Here is a 13,383-nt window from a genome sequence, read left to right on the forward strand (position 1 = left end):
CCAACATTTGAAAAGGAAAATAACCACAAACAAATTTCATTCTTACACAATTCGTTGTAACAGCTTGTCAACATTTGGGAAGCAAAATAACGGGGCACAGGTTTCATTCTAGCAATAAGTTGCACACATCTGAAGAACAAAACAACCTCGAACAAATCTCGTTCTCGCAAAGTGAAATAGAAATAAAACTAGCAGCAGACAATGACAGCTTTCACTTGTTGCTGTAAGTAGGCCGGCAGCTCTGTGGAGGGGGCAAGCGAAGGAGTATTGCGTTTATACCAGTAAGAGTCGCTTCCACGAAGAGCGGCAGTCATGGAGACTGCGTTACTCAGGGTACTTCTGCTGATTATACTCTTCATCCTGCTAACAGGGGACTACACGGAGCTCTTCAATCAAATTCTTCAGCAAGGCACGAAGTCCGCACACACGCCTCGCGATGCGGCCAAGACAGCGTCAAAATCATACCATGATGACGACACAGACATCGCTCAAACAGATGACTCTCTGGATATACATTGTGAGTCCTTACGAATTATATTATTTGGATAATAGTACCTTTGCATGTTTAAACCTTTAAAAACTTAATTTCTTCTAAATGACATATAAAATTTAGTTCGTATCTCACAGGAAACACATCACGTCTCTGCTACAAAGCCCAACCGGTTAATGCTGTTTAGGGAAAGAGTCGCTGTTTATTGTGAGAACCATACGGAACACACAGATATATATAAATTTAGTTCGTACCTCACAGGAAACACGTTACGTCTCCGCTACAAAGCCCAACCGGTTAATGCTGTTTGGGGAAACAGTCGCTGTTTATTGTGAGAACCGTACGAAATGCGCTAGGATTACAGGAATAGGATGAGGGTTTGGAATTGGTTAATCTGGCTCTGGATATGGTCCAGTTAGAAGGTTTTGTGTACACGGTATAATAAACTTCAGGTTCCGTGACGGCGATGGATATGCAGTCAAGTTAAGCAATTATTGTCTTCACAATAAGAATTCTCCGTCATGGTGTGGGTTACTCAATTACGACAGAACTCAGTGGTGAGCTCTTGTGAACACGGCAATGAATCTTCGCCCCCCCCCCCATAAGAGGCGAGGAATAACTCGACCAACGGAGCAATAATTAGCTTCTCAGTAATGAATCTGCTTCATGACGGGCTGGGTAATTATTTCGTTAGTTAGTTATGGGCTCCAATAATCCTAATCATAAAATTACTCACACCTGACGCTTCTGAAGATGTAACGTCGCTTACGAATTAAGGAATTGGCTTCCAGATTTGAGTGAAACCGGCCAATAGGGGTACACGCTGGAGATATAAAGGTGTAATAAGAAGAAACAGACTGTACATGGATCCTGGTTCCAAATATAAAGGTCACCCAGTGCTCTAATGGCGGACTGTCTGAGGGGGGGGCGGTGACCCTGAGCTTGTCCTTAAGGCGCTGTAGAATATGCGACTCTGTGACGGTATCATAATTATTTAACCCTTTAAGAAACAGCGCTCACTCAACGTACCACTTGCTTTGACATTTAAAAAGCATTTTGTTTCCCCCACTCAGCGTGTATTTAGTTCTTTCTTACTCTTAGTACAAACAGCGATTTTAAAAATGTCTTACTCCTGCCGGGAATAAAAACTCAATTCCTCGGCCGTCCAGCCTATAGCCAGTCTCTATACCGACTGAGCTTACATACATACATACTTCGTGGCCTCTAGTCCGCAAGCGAACTATAACGACCGAGCGACCGCCGCTTGTCGGCGAAGTTAGTGCCAACTTTAGCGGATACTGGGTGTCGCATGTCAGCGCGACGGATCCCCACGGCCGTTAAACTCGGTTTTCTAGACCGGAATACCGACTGAGCTACCGATATTAAATAAATTATAGCTCTAAGAGGAAAAAAATAAATATTTAGTAAAGAAGCCTACAGCTAGGACGAACTGAGGAACTGGTTCGTAAGGTCACTGGAGTGTCCGGTTTTGTCTTGCCGCTGAGCAACAAAAGTGAAATTCATCGAAACGGAATTTTCGAAAGTTTGTCTTCATCTGCTTTCTTTCGCTCTGCTGATTATGTAACCTGAACCCGTTCGCTGAAGGACATAAAGCGCAAATAACATTCGCGACCTTGCCCACGAGTTTGCTGTAACATTTACGCCAGAAACGAGCTGCTATAATAACAACAGAAATGTCCCCCTACGTCGCCCTACTTCATCCGGAACTAATTACGTAATTAACTCCTTCCTGAGAACACAATATTTGCTCTGCTAGTGAAAATTATGAGCCGCGACAGCTCAGTCGGTATAGCGACTGGATAAGGGCTGGACGGCCGAAGGGTCGGAGGTCGATTCCCGATAGGAGTAGGATTTTCTCCTCTCCGCGTCGTCCAGACTGGTTCTGGGGCCCATTCAGCCTCGTGTCCATTGGATATTGGGGGTTCTCTCGCCGGGCGTAAAGGAGCCGGCGCGTAATGCTGACCACTCACCTCCAGTTAGTGACGAGGTCAAGAATACTCCCGCGCACGTCAGGACGTAGTGCTTAATTAACTGATCACAGGAACAACTTTAAATATTTGGTAAAGATTTTTTCAACGTTTTATGGAACCCGAAGTTTCATTACCGTGTTCACAACAACTCGCTACTGGTCCCTATCCTGAGCCAGATGAATCCAGTCCACATCCTCCCATCCTATTTCCTTAAAATCTATTTTTAATATTACCCTCCCATCCACGGGCGAGTCTTCTAACCCGAACAGAAATTTCTATGCATTTCTATTCTCATGCTTGCTACATGCACCGACTGTTTCCTTCTTCCTGGCTGCTTCTTTGGCTCACTCATCGACGTTGTTCGATAGCATATTCATCCGAGGGGCATACTGTAGCCTGGTTGGTTTAGACACTATGCTACAAGTCGATTCTCGATGAAGTCATTGGATTTTTCAATCGATCTAATCCTTCCAGCTCTACTATGGACCTGGGGTCGACTCATACTCTAACAGAAGTGACTACCAGGAATCTTCCTGGGGGGTAAAGGGCGGCCGGTGCGTAAGGCTGACAACCTCACCGTCATCTATGAGCCGATTGTCTAGAAAATATAGGAACCTCGACGTCTCACAACCCTATGGGCCTCCATGGCCTGTTACAGAGATAGCTTTACATTTTTTTCCCCTTTCATTCGAAACGTCGGTAAATTTCTACGAGAGTACTTGACGTCACATCCCAACACTTCCCATGTTTGTGCTCTTCTGGTTTCAACAGTTCCGACATGGGTGTCTCCAAAACACGCCTGCCCCGGTTCCTCTGTCTGCAGCAGCGGCTCCTATGTTCCGCACATTGTCTAAGCACCCGGGTCACACACTGACGTCACACGCGAGCGTGCAGCCATCCAAGCAATGTGGAGCAGTTTTGTGTTATCATGGTAACGGTTTCCGAAAACAAAGCAATGCTTTACTGTCAAACGCCTTCACCAAATTAGTATATTTCTATCAGCTTAGGAACTAGTGGAAATCCTGTTGGAATTGAAACAGAATAATTTATTTTTTATCTTCGTCCTTTACCCATTTCTTTCGTTTGTTTATCACTTTCCTACCTTTATTTCGCTCCCTTCTTTCCCACCTTAAAGCNATTTTTTATCTTCGTCCTTTACCCATTTCTTTCGTTTGTTTATCACTTTCCTACCTTTATTTCGCTCCCTTCTTTCCCACCTTAAAGCAGTGAATTAAGTTGCAGTTTCATCCTTCACAAGGCACACTTCGAACTCAGCTGCTATCTCCTGCGTGAAAATGACTATGGCCTGACAACGAAATAAAATACATATATACATACATAGCCATTATGCTTCTCCTGTTACAGTTGAAGAAGATTTGTTATAAGGAAGCAAGAAAATGTGCTCTGTTATGTATTGTATTTTAATATAATTCTGTAACCAACACCAGATTACGACTTAAAATAGTATTTATTTTACTCAGTACCCATATGTGTTTCGGCTCTCCATGAGCCATAGTCAAGGGTGAACCTTTCATCTACGAGTAACAATGCTTGTAATTGCTAAATTTGAAATGTTGTCATTATCTCCATTGTTGGAGCCAATACAGCGATTGGCTACAGGCAGGACGACCGAGGGGTCGGAGTTTGAGTCCCGGTAGGATCAAGAANATATTTATTTTACTCAGTACCCACATGTGTTTCGGCTCTCCATGAGCCATGGTCAAGGGTGAACCTTTCATCTAACAACGCTTTTAATTGCTAAATCTGAAATGGTGTCATTATCTCCATTGTTGGAGACTGGCTACAGACAGGACGACCGAGGGGTCGGAGTTTGAGTCCCGGTAGGATCAAGAATTTTCTCTTCTCCTTGTCGTCCAGACCGGCTGTGGCGCCCTGCCAGCCTCTTATCCATTGGGTACTATGGGCTCTTTCCCCGGGGGTAGAGTGGCCTCGACGTGAAGCTGACCACTCACCGCCAGCTAGTGTCAAGGTCAAGAAAATGTGCATTATATATCCATCCCCCATACGCCTTCATGGCATAGTGCTTAATTAGTTAAGCACAGGGACAACTTCACTTTTGAGGGGATTCGTTGCACTGACCACGCGACACCCCCTGTCCGCTGAAATTGGCACTAACTTCGGCGACAAGCGGCGGTCGCTCGGTTGGTATAGTTCACTTGCGGACTCAAACCACGGAGTTTAGTTTAGTTTATTATTATTACTGTGACAGGAAGATAAATGAATAATGAATTGGTAGGAGTATAAATGAGGCTGGAATTTGTCAAGGCTTAATTTGAGGTTCTGGCCCATTATTTTTCCTGATAGCCTAAGAAAAACCATGAATAACCTGAGAAAGCCGGTACTCAGGCATAGATTTGAATCCAGGAGATCGTTCTAACCCTACAGATGCAGATTTTGTTCATGCGGAAGTTCAAATACGTGTAACTCCTGTTTTCTGTCTCCCATTGCTTCAGTGTTTAAGCCAGCCTCGGCTTCTGTTGCGTCAGTTAATTTGGTTACGTCATTATATTTTGAGGTCCGGAAGGTGTAGGCACATCTTTCTCCGTATAAATCGAATGGAGGTCAGTGAATAGGTTTCTGTTTCTACATCTGCGGTAGTCAGGAGCTCATGCATAATTCATTCACTTTCTCACACGTCACTCGGTAGCGTAGTTGGTTGAGGCACTTCTGTAGGTCGCGGGTTCGATTCCCGATGAGGTCATTGGATTTTTCTAATTCACCTAATCCTTCCAGCCGCACTATGGCTCTGGGGTCGACTCAGCCTCTAACAGAAATGAGTACCAGGAATCTTCCTGGGGGTAAAGGGTGGCCGGCGCGTAAGGCTGAAAACCTCGCCGCCATCTGTGAGCCGACTGTCTAGAAAATGTGGGAGCCTCGACGTCTCACAACTCTATGGGCCTCCACGGCCTGTTACAGGGATACGTTTTATCTTTTTATTTTTTTTTTTACAGACGTAAAGATGAATTTAGACTTTTATTCCCCGGAGACCGAAAAATCGGGTCATGAGGGTTTAGAGTATTTATGTAGATCACCGAACAATTCGGTCTAGACGTAACGCGCCAGATATGTATTCGGGGGTGCTCATTTCGAATCTCGTTCAAGACACCGATCATCATGACGTTTCCGTAGTTTTCCTCCGTTCTTCCAGGCAAAAGCCGAAATAGTACCTCTAATAGGCCACGACTTACTTCTTCCACATCCCTTGCAATCCATCACTCACCACCCGAAGCTACAGTCACACACCGAAAGCACAGTTTGACCTTATCTAAGCTAACCTATGAATCTGATCTGTAATTAATGTAGTGAAAATAATTACATGACTAACGAACTAAGATAAAATGTGAAGACTACTGTCTTCTGGGATACAACGCTGTGTCGTCCGTTGAAAGTCAATCGACGTTTCGGAGAAACATTGCATCCATCTTCAGGGTCGAATCATCCGAGATACCAGCGTTAAAACAGGCCGGAACTCGGCTTGCCACCTGATTTCATGCTGGTACTTTGCTCTGCTTATTTGGCCCTGAAGATGGAGGCGATATGTTCCTTCGCAACGTCGGTTGACTTTCAACGGACTATACGGCGATATATCCCAGAAAAACCGCTGTGAGAACCTCAAATCCAACGTAAAATGAAATGTATTCAACCCTGCTAGTTCTCTAGTCATTAAATCGAATAGATGGAATCCACGATAACTTATTACATAAACATCATCTGATCTGTTACAGCTCCNGCTGTAAGAGAATACTGACAGTTCTGTTCCGTAAAAACTCCCTTCTACGCATGTACCATCACATTGTAATCGAGCTCTAAGGCTTTGCTGTAAGAGAATACTGACAGTTCTGTTCCGTAAAAACTCCCTTCTACGCATGTACCATCACATTGTAATCGAGCTCTAAGGCTTTGCTGTAAGAGAATACTGACAGTTCTGTTCCGTAAAAACTCCCTTCTACGCATGTACCATCACATTGTAATCGAGCTCTAAGGCTTTGTTACTTGTACGAGGGAGAGTCAGTAAATAGGTAAATAATAAAAGGCAAAAAGTTTGATATACTAAAGTGCAAAAAAGTTATTTCTCGGCATATCCTCCACTAACACTGATACACCTGTCCCATCGCTTTGTTAGTGCGTCGAAACTTACAGCATAGAAGAATTTTGACTGTCGTCTCTTCCATCTCTGCACCTGGTTGGGCGTCATCTGCAACTTTCGAACGTACTTGAGAGAATTTCTCGACCCAACTGTGAGATGCTTTACGCGACAAACATTTGCCACCGCAAACAGAAAACGTTACTTTATGAATATCCTTTGCATTGAGTCCTATTCCCCACAAAAACAAAAGCGCAAGAAAACTCTGCTCTTCGATAGTACATCCTCAAGCACGGTCGCCATTTTGACTACTGAAACTAGCCTATGAACATGTGCCTACGCGTCTGCTACCTAGACTGTCCTGAGGCTGAACTGTGTTGATACCTAGCGTTACATACAGAAACGCTATTACGACCATTACAGCTGTGTTACTTCCATTTGTGACCTATTTACTGTCTCTCCCTCGTATTATGGACTTGTATTCGAATCCAGGCCAGGACACGACTACTTTAGCTATGGGTTTCCATGGTTTCTTGATAGGCATAATATGAAAATGTATCTAATTAGCGAATAAAAGGTTACACTCACGTAACTAACCCCATTATTTCAAATTGCATAACAAGTGGTATGCATGTTTAGATGTCTTGCATATGCAAATGTATAACACGGGAGTTGTGAGTGTTATTATTTTAGGTCGCCATTTTTGTGATCAATGCACCCAAGTAATTGAAAAACAGCTTATTTTTTGCATGTGATTTTAAAAAGTGAACGTTTATTTTGCTGTGCAATGCAGGATGATGATGCTGCGTGACGAAATCCAGGCCGAAGGTTCGATATTCATAAAAGCCCTACCCTGCCCCAATTTAATATATTTCACAATTTTCTAACCTATTTCTATCAGCCCCTTGTTAGTATCATACTCTCATCTGTGTTTATGTCTTCTGAGTGGCCTTTTCCTGTCGAGAAACCTTTTTTGCGGATTTATCTTCTCTACTATGCAAACTACATGGGTTCGAATCCCAATCGAGGCATAGATGTCTGTGTGCGTTTATTCTTTGTGTAGGTAGCGGCCTTGTGATAGGCTGATCCCCCGTCCAAGGAGTCCTACCGACTGTGTATAGGGTTACGAAACTAAAAAAGCCGGTAGGGCCCAACATAGGGCTCTAAAGCCATTAATGAATGAATGAATGACTATTTCAATTCTGTATTTCAGAGATACGAGCATCAGCGTCACGGCTGAAGTAACATCAAAATACCACTTCGCGGCGCACATGGGACAGCTGATAGCGGGGGTGGATGGAGCGGGCTGCCATAACTTCTACCCAACTTGCCCCTTCCCGGGCCTTCAAGTCCTACATATGATGAAAAAAGTAAAAATTCGATAGCAAAGTTACCATGGAAACCACAACAAACGTTTTTATGTACAATTATGACGTTCAAGTGTTCCTCGAAAGTGTGAAGAACATTTAGGGAAGAAGAAACCATCTATTAACTTTCCATCTGTATATAAACTGAGTGCGTACCTCACAGGAAACACATTACGTCTCTGGTGCAAAACCCAACCGGTTACTGCTGTTTGGGGAAAGAGTCGCTGTTTATTGTGAGAATTATACAATATGTATATATATATACCGTGTTGGGAAACATTCGACGTTTTCTAACGGTAAAGAAACTGGTGTATATTATAACCACAACGATTTAAATAGTTAAAGTATTGATAAATTTGCGAGGTACATTACAGACTGGAGATACAAGTAGTGTACGTATTCCGCCTTTACTTAACGTAACTGGCCACTTTGTTGGCCATGTTTCAAGCTGTTTTTATTATAACATTTGGAACAATCTACATATTACCGCAATCAAATAATCACGCTATAGAGAAAAATTACCGCATTTCACAAACGCGGTAATCTGCATGCTATGTTGGGAGCATGTGCAATAGATTGACAGTTGGTCATTTATAAAGAGAATCATGCAAGGCTGTGTTTGAAATGTTTAAACCCTGTGAAACAAAGTGACAATTTGTCACATATTACAAAGTAAAATGTCGGTACAATATGATCATATTTTAAACAAGCATGTATACAGATTGGCTAGATATATGCAGTTGACGTCCTAAACGTAGAAACTCTACAAACACAGGTTTCATTCATCATGTGTGAAATTCATCTAAATGATATTAATTCAGTCCGTACCTCACAGGAAACACATTACGTCTCCGCTACAAAGCCCAACCGGTTAATGCTGTTTAGAGAAACAGTCGCTGTTTATTGTGAGAACCATACGGAACACAGGTTGTAATGACCCACTAATCGTTTGTGACAATGGCCTGATATTAACATTTTCAAGACTGGTCGGTTTGCGACGAGCTGATCACCCGCCCAAGGAGTCCTACCGAATGTCTAAGATCTAGAAAATCCGAAGTGAACGGAGAAGTTCATGGAGGTAGGCCTAGGCCCACTGGGGCTGTAGTGCCAAGGAAAAAAAAAAAGACTGATCGGTCGGTCTGGTAAACTGCTGCTGGTCTCGCCTGCACAGTCTTCTTTTCGTGTCCCGTTGGGACCAACGACCATATACTTGTTTTTTCGAAGAATTCTACCTGTTTTAAATAGGGGTATATTACTGGTCAGTCCCCTTTACTGGGGGTAACTTGAGTGGGTACTCACTAATTAACTATTCAGTCGGTTAAATTGCTGCTGGCTTTACCCGCCTTCAGTCTCCAGACCCATTACCAAGATTTTTATTCTCTCATAGACATGTACGTGTTTCGAAATGGAGCCTCCTCTGCGACGAAGGAGGGGTCGGTCTTTCTATGTAGGCGCTATGTTTGTTGCACCCTAGTTGCACGGGTATATCCGCGCTGTCACGGCGTCCAGGTCACTGTGGGCTCTGTGCACCCTTTGTCACTGCACTATACTAAAGGTTCGGCCACATAGAGCGCTACGCTATGTTCGCTACGTACGTTGTGTACACTCTGCGACGCAGGTATCATAGGGAGCATAGCGTACGTAGCGTACGGAAGTCTGTGTGGCCAGTCACATTGGCAATAAAGGGAGATATTTTTCTGTTCGTATAGCGAACATATCGTACGTAGGGTGCGTCGCGTACGTAGCGCCCTGTGTGGCCGAAACTTAAGTAACTACAAGGTATAGAGAGGTTTCCTGTCAATGCAAGGTTGTGCAGCAGGTTATGCCCTAACTTGGGCCACTACTCTGAAACTGCATTTTTTTTAATTCGCTTAGTGGGGGTGGAGTCCAGGTGGGTCCACTCGGCACGGCGGCCACTGATTGGCCTATTGTACCTGCCCCGGGTGATTATGATGATGGAGAATTTGGCGGAATGAAGATTGGCAGGGAAACCCGAAGTACTCGGAGAAAACCCGCCCCAGAGCCACTTTGTCCACCACAAATCCCACTTGACCAGATCCGGGCGCGAACCCTGGCCGCTGCGGTGGGAAGCCAGCGACTAACCGCTTGAGTTATGGCGCGACCACAAACTGCAGTTAGTCAGCTGAACGATCGTAGGCCTCACCGCCGCCAAGTTTAAGCCTCTTACACATCCTATGCCTGGCTTCTCCTTGTCCAATACCACGTACATGTGGATTTACATGGTTTAGGATTACTTCTGCCTGTGTCCTGCTTAATCCAGTTATCTATGTGGTCTAGTGGTCAGAGTTCTTGGCTACAGATCCGGAGGTCAGGGTTCGATTTCCGACGCTACCAGATTTTCTGAGAAGTAGTGGGTCTGGAACAGTGTCCACTCTGCCTCATGAGGATAACAGAGGAGCTATTTCAAGGAAACAGCGGTTCCAGTCCAGAAAACCGAAATTAACGGCCGTGGGGATTCGTTGAGCTGATCACACGACACCTATCCACTAAAGTTGGCAGTAACTTCGCCGGCAAGCGGCGGTCTCTAGGTCGGTATAGTTTGCTTGCGGACTAAAACCTCGGAGTTATTTTTTTTAATATATGTAAAGAATTTTGAAAGCCGTGTGCAATTCGCGGACTGGTGTGCACCTGTCAAGTTTCCCAATAGCGCGGAGTACAGTTAGAATTCAGTTCGTACCTCACAGTTGAAGTCTGTATTCATTTTATTATAAATTTGCAGAGGTTTAATTTAAACCAACGGCGTCGCTAGAGGGCCAATCAAATATTCCTAACTTCGAACGTTAAAAAATCCAGACAAGGAAGAAGCTTATAAATATATACCTTGAACAATCGTGGCTCTGGATTCTTGTGGCACAATTTATCCTGTTAACGTTAATTCTTGCGATAGTTTATCCTGCTAACGTTTATTCTTGAGGTAAAATTTATCCTGTTAGCGTTCATTATTGCGGTATGGTTTATCCGGTTAACGTACAATATTACGGAAATTTTTATTCTGTTAACGTTTATTCTTGCTGTAGAGTTTATCCTGTTAATGTTTATTCCTGTTGCAAAGTTTATCCTGATAATGTCCAAGGACATCAGACTATTACCTCGAAAGTATTATCACAATTCTTGTCAACGTCAACAGTTCCTCACTGTTCAATCTATTGCGAAGAAACTAAACTTCTAAGCGTTCCAACTTCAAGGGAACTGCGAATGGCATTGTACGTAGCCTCTGTCAACAACAGTGACCTAAGCTTCTGTATGTCTCAGTGCTGAGTAATGAGACAGTGTTAAATCGTATATAAGAGTCTTTATTAATTAATTAAAGTGACTACTGTGGTATCAGTGTGGAGTCGGGAAAGCTCAGTCGGTAATAGCGACTGGCTACGGGCTGGACGACCGAGGGGTCGGAGTTCAAGTCCAGGTGGGGGTAAGAATTTTTACTTCTCCACGTCGTCCAGACCGGCTCTGGGGTCCACCCAACCTCCTATCCAGTGGGTACCGTGGGCTCTTTCCCCAGGGTAAAGAGGCCGGGGCGTGAAGCTGACCACTCACCTCCTCCTAGTGCCGAGGTCAAGAAAATGTGGATCTATACATCCACTCCCCCATACGCCTTCATGGCGTAGTGCTTAATTAGTTAAGCACAGGGACAACTTAACCTTTATTTTTATTGTGGTATCAGCGCATTCCATTCCAATTTTTTCAGGAGTATGACCACCTCACTGCATCCAACCTGTAAAGTTTCATGTAAGCCACTACTCAACCGGCGTCTCTCTGCGAACCGTAACTTCATGTTATGAAGACACGACGGCGTTAGAAATAAACTTTGAGAAGCATATAAAATGACATATAAGGATTGAGTAACCAGTAAAAGAAGAATGTGTAATCATCATCCCTGTATTATTTAACTATTATGCCATGAAGACTCACGTGGATGTTGAAGTACAGTGTGACATGACGCCTGAAAGCCGGAATAGTGAAGCCAGAGCGTATGTCCATTGCTAAGCAACGGTTCGGTAAACCGCCAGAAAACTTGAATAGTGAAACAAAAATGTTGCTACTGAATTAACACACGGTTACCGTAGCAACCGATAAAGACGCAATAACACGAACTGTTGGAAATGGTGATATCTATTCTGTCCTCACGAAATTATAAAAGGGGGACACACGAGAAGGCTCAGAGAATTCTTTCGGGAGAACATTCGTCAGACAAGAGTCGTAATTCATTTGCAAGAGAATTCAGGAGGAATTCAAAGTATGAGCTGTTATAATCAACTGTAATTGTAACAGAGATGCCCAATAAATCAAATCCTGAAATCTAGAACCCATAATTATTCGTCACGTACTCCTTATACGTGACAACAGTTTCACCATCCCTGATTTAGACACTAGTTACAGCTGAGTAATCAACTTTATGCCTCGTCCGCCTTCCTCTCGGGAAAGGGCCCTCGGTAACCGTTGAATAGGAGATTGAGTGGGCCCTAGAATCGATTCAGACGATAGGGGAGAAAAAAATCACTCCCGCATAGAATCGAACCCCGACTGCTCGGGAATCCAGTCCGTAGCCAGCCGAACACGTTAAAGCCTAGCTACTCTAATATTCTTCGCGTAGGCAACCTTACGGAACCAAACTCCTCTGTAAGTATGTTTGAATTTTCCATTGGCGTATGAATGTCAGAAGTTTATTGAAGACAGAAGCTAGTAACTTTCTGATGATGACGTAACGGTCTACGTCACTAACTGACGATGACGCACCTCGTTCCTATAGAAGATGGAATATATCTTTTTCATGGTTGTTAAGTTGGAAGCTTCACGTGTACGATGGCAGTTAGCTTCACACGGAGTGAAAAAAATACATGGGAGTACATTTCTTCAAGTACTTTCAAAGTTATGTCCCTGAAATTACTGTGTAAAACAATGAAAACCTCAGGGTAGACAGTCGCTTAAGTATAGAGTCTGATTTAGAAAGACATTAATACGACGAGGAAGCACAAACTCCTGTTTAACGATTGTACATCGTCATTAAAGCAGAGCTTTAAAACGTTGTATTATCTCTTTGTTGCAATGTAGTTACAGAGCTGGACCTGCATCCGATGTTAGTCTTGTGTTGTTAGCAGTGCTGTGTCATCAGACTAATTCTCGGTTTCGCAATGGTTGTCTGTTCATTAGCGTCATCAAAATTCCACCTAGCAAAAATGGTCAACAGAAATCAGGTCAAGTAACGCAAGCCTCACTGCAAAAATAACAAGACACGTCACTGCTTGCGAAACTGAGAAGAGAGAGGTAAATATTTTCTCTCTTGCCAGAGAGCACAGATTGACATCAATATACATGGGGTATTCCCCTCTAATATTAACCGCCTCCACCACTGAAAACATATTCACAAAATTTATGAAAAGTATTAAGGATTCATTAGAAAAGAATCCC

This window comes from Cryptotermes secundus, unplaced genomic scaffold, assembly GCF_002891405.2.
Source record: "Cryptotermes secundus unplaced genomic scaffold, Csec_1.0 scaffold300, whole genome shotgun sequence".
Taxonomy (NCBI): domain Eukaryota; kingdom Metazoa; phylum Arthropoda; class Insecta; order Blattodea; family Kalotermitidae; genus Cryptotermes; species Cryptotermes secundus.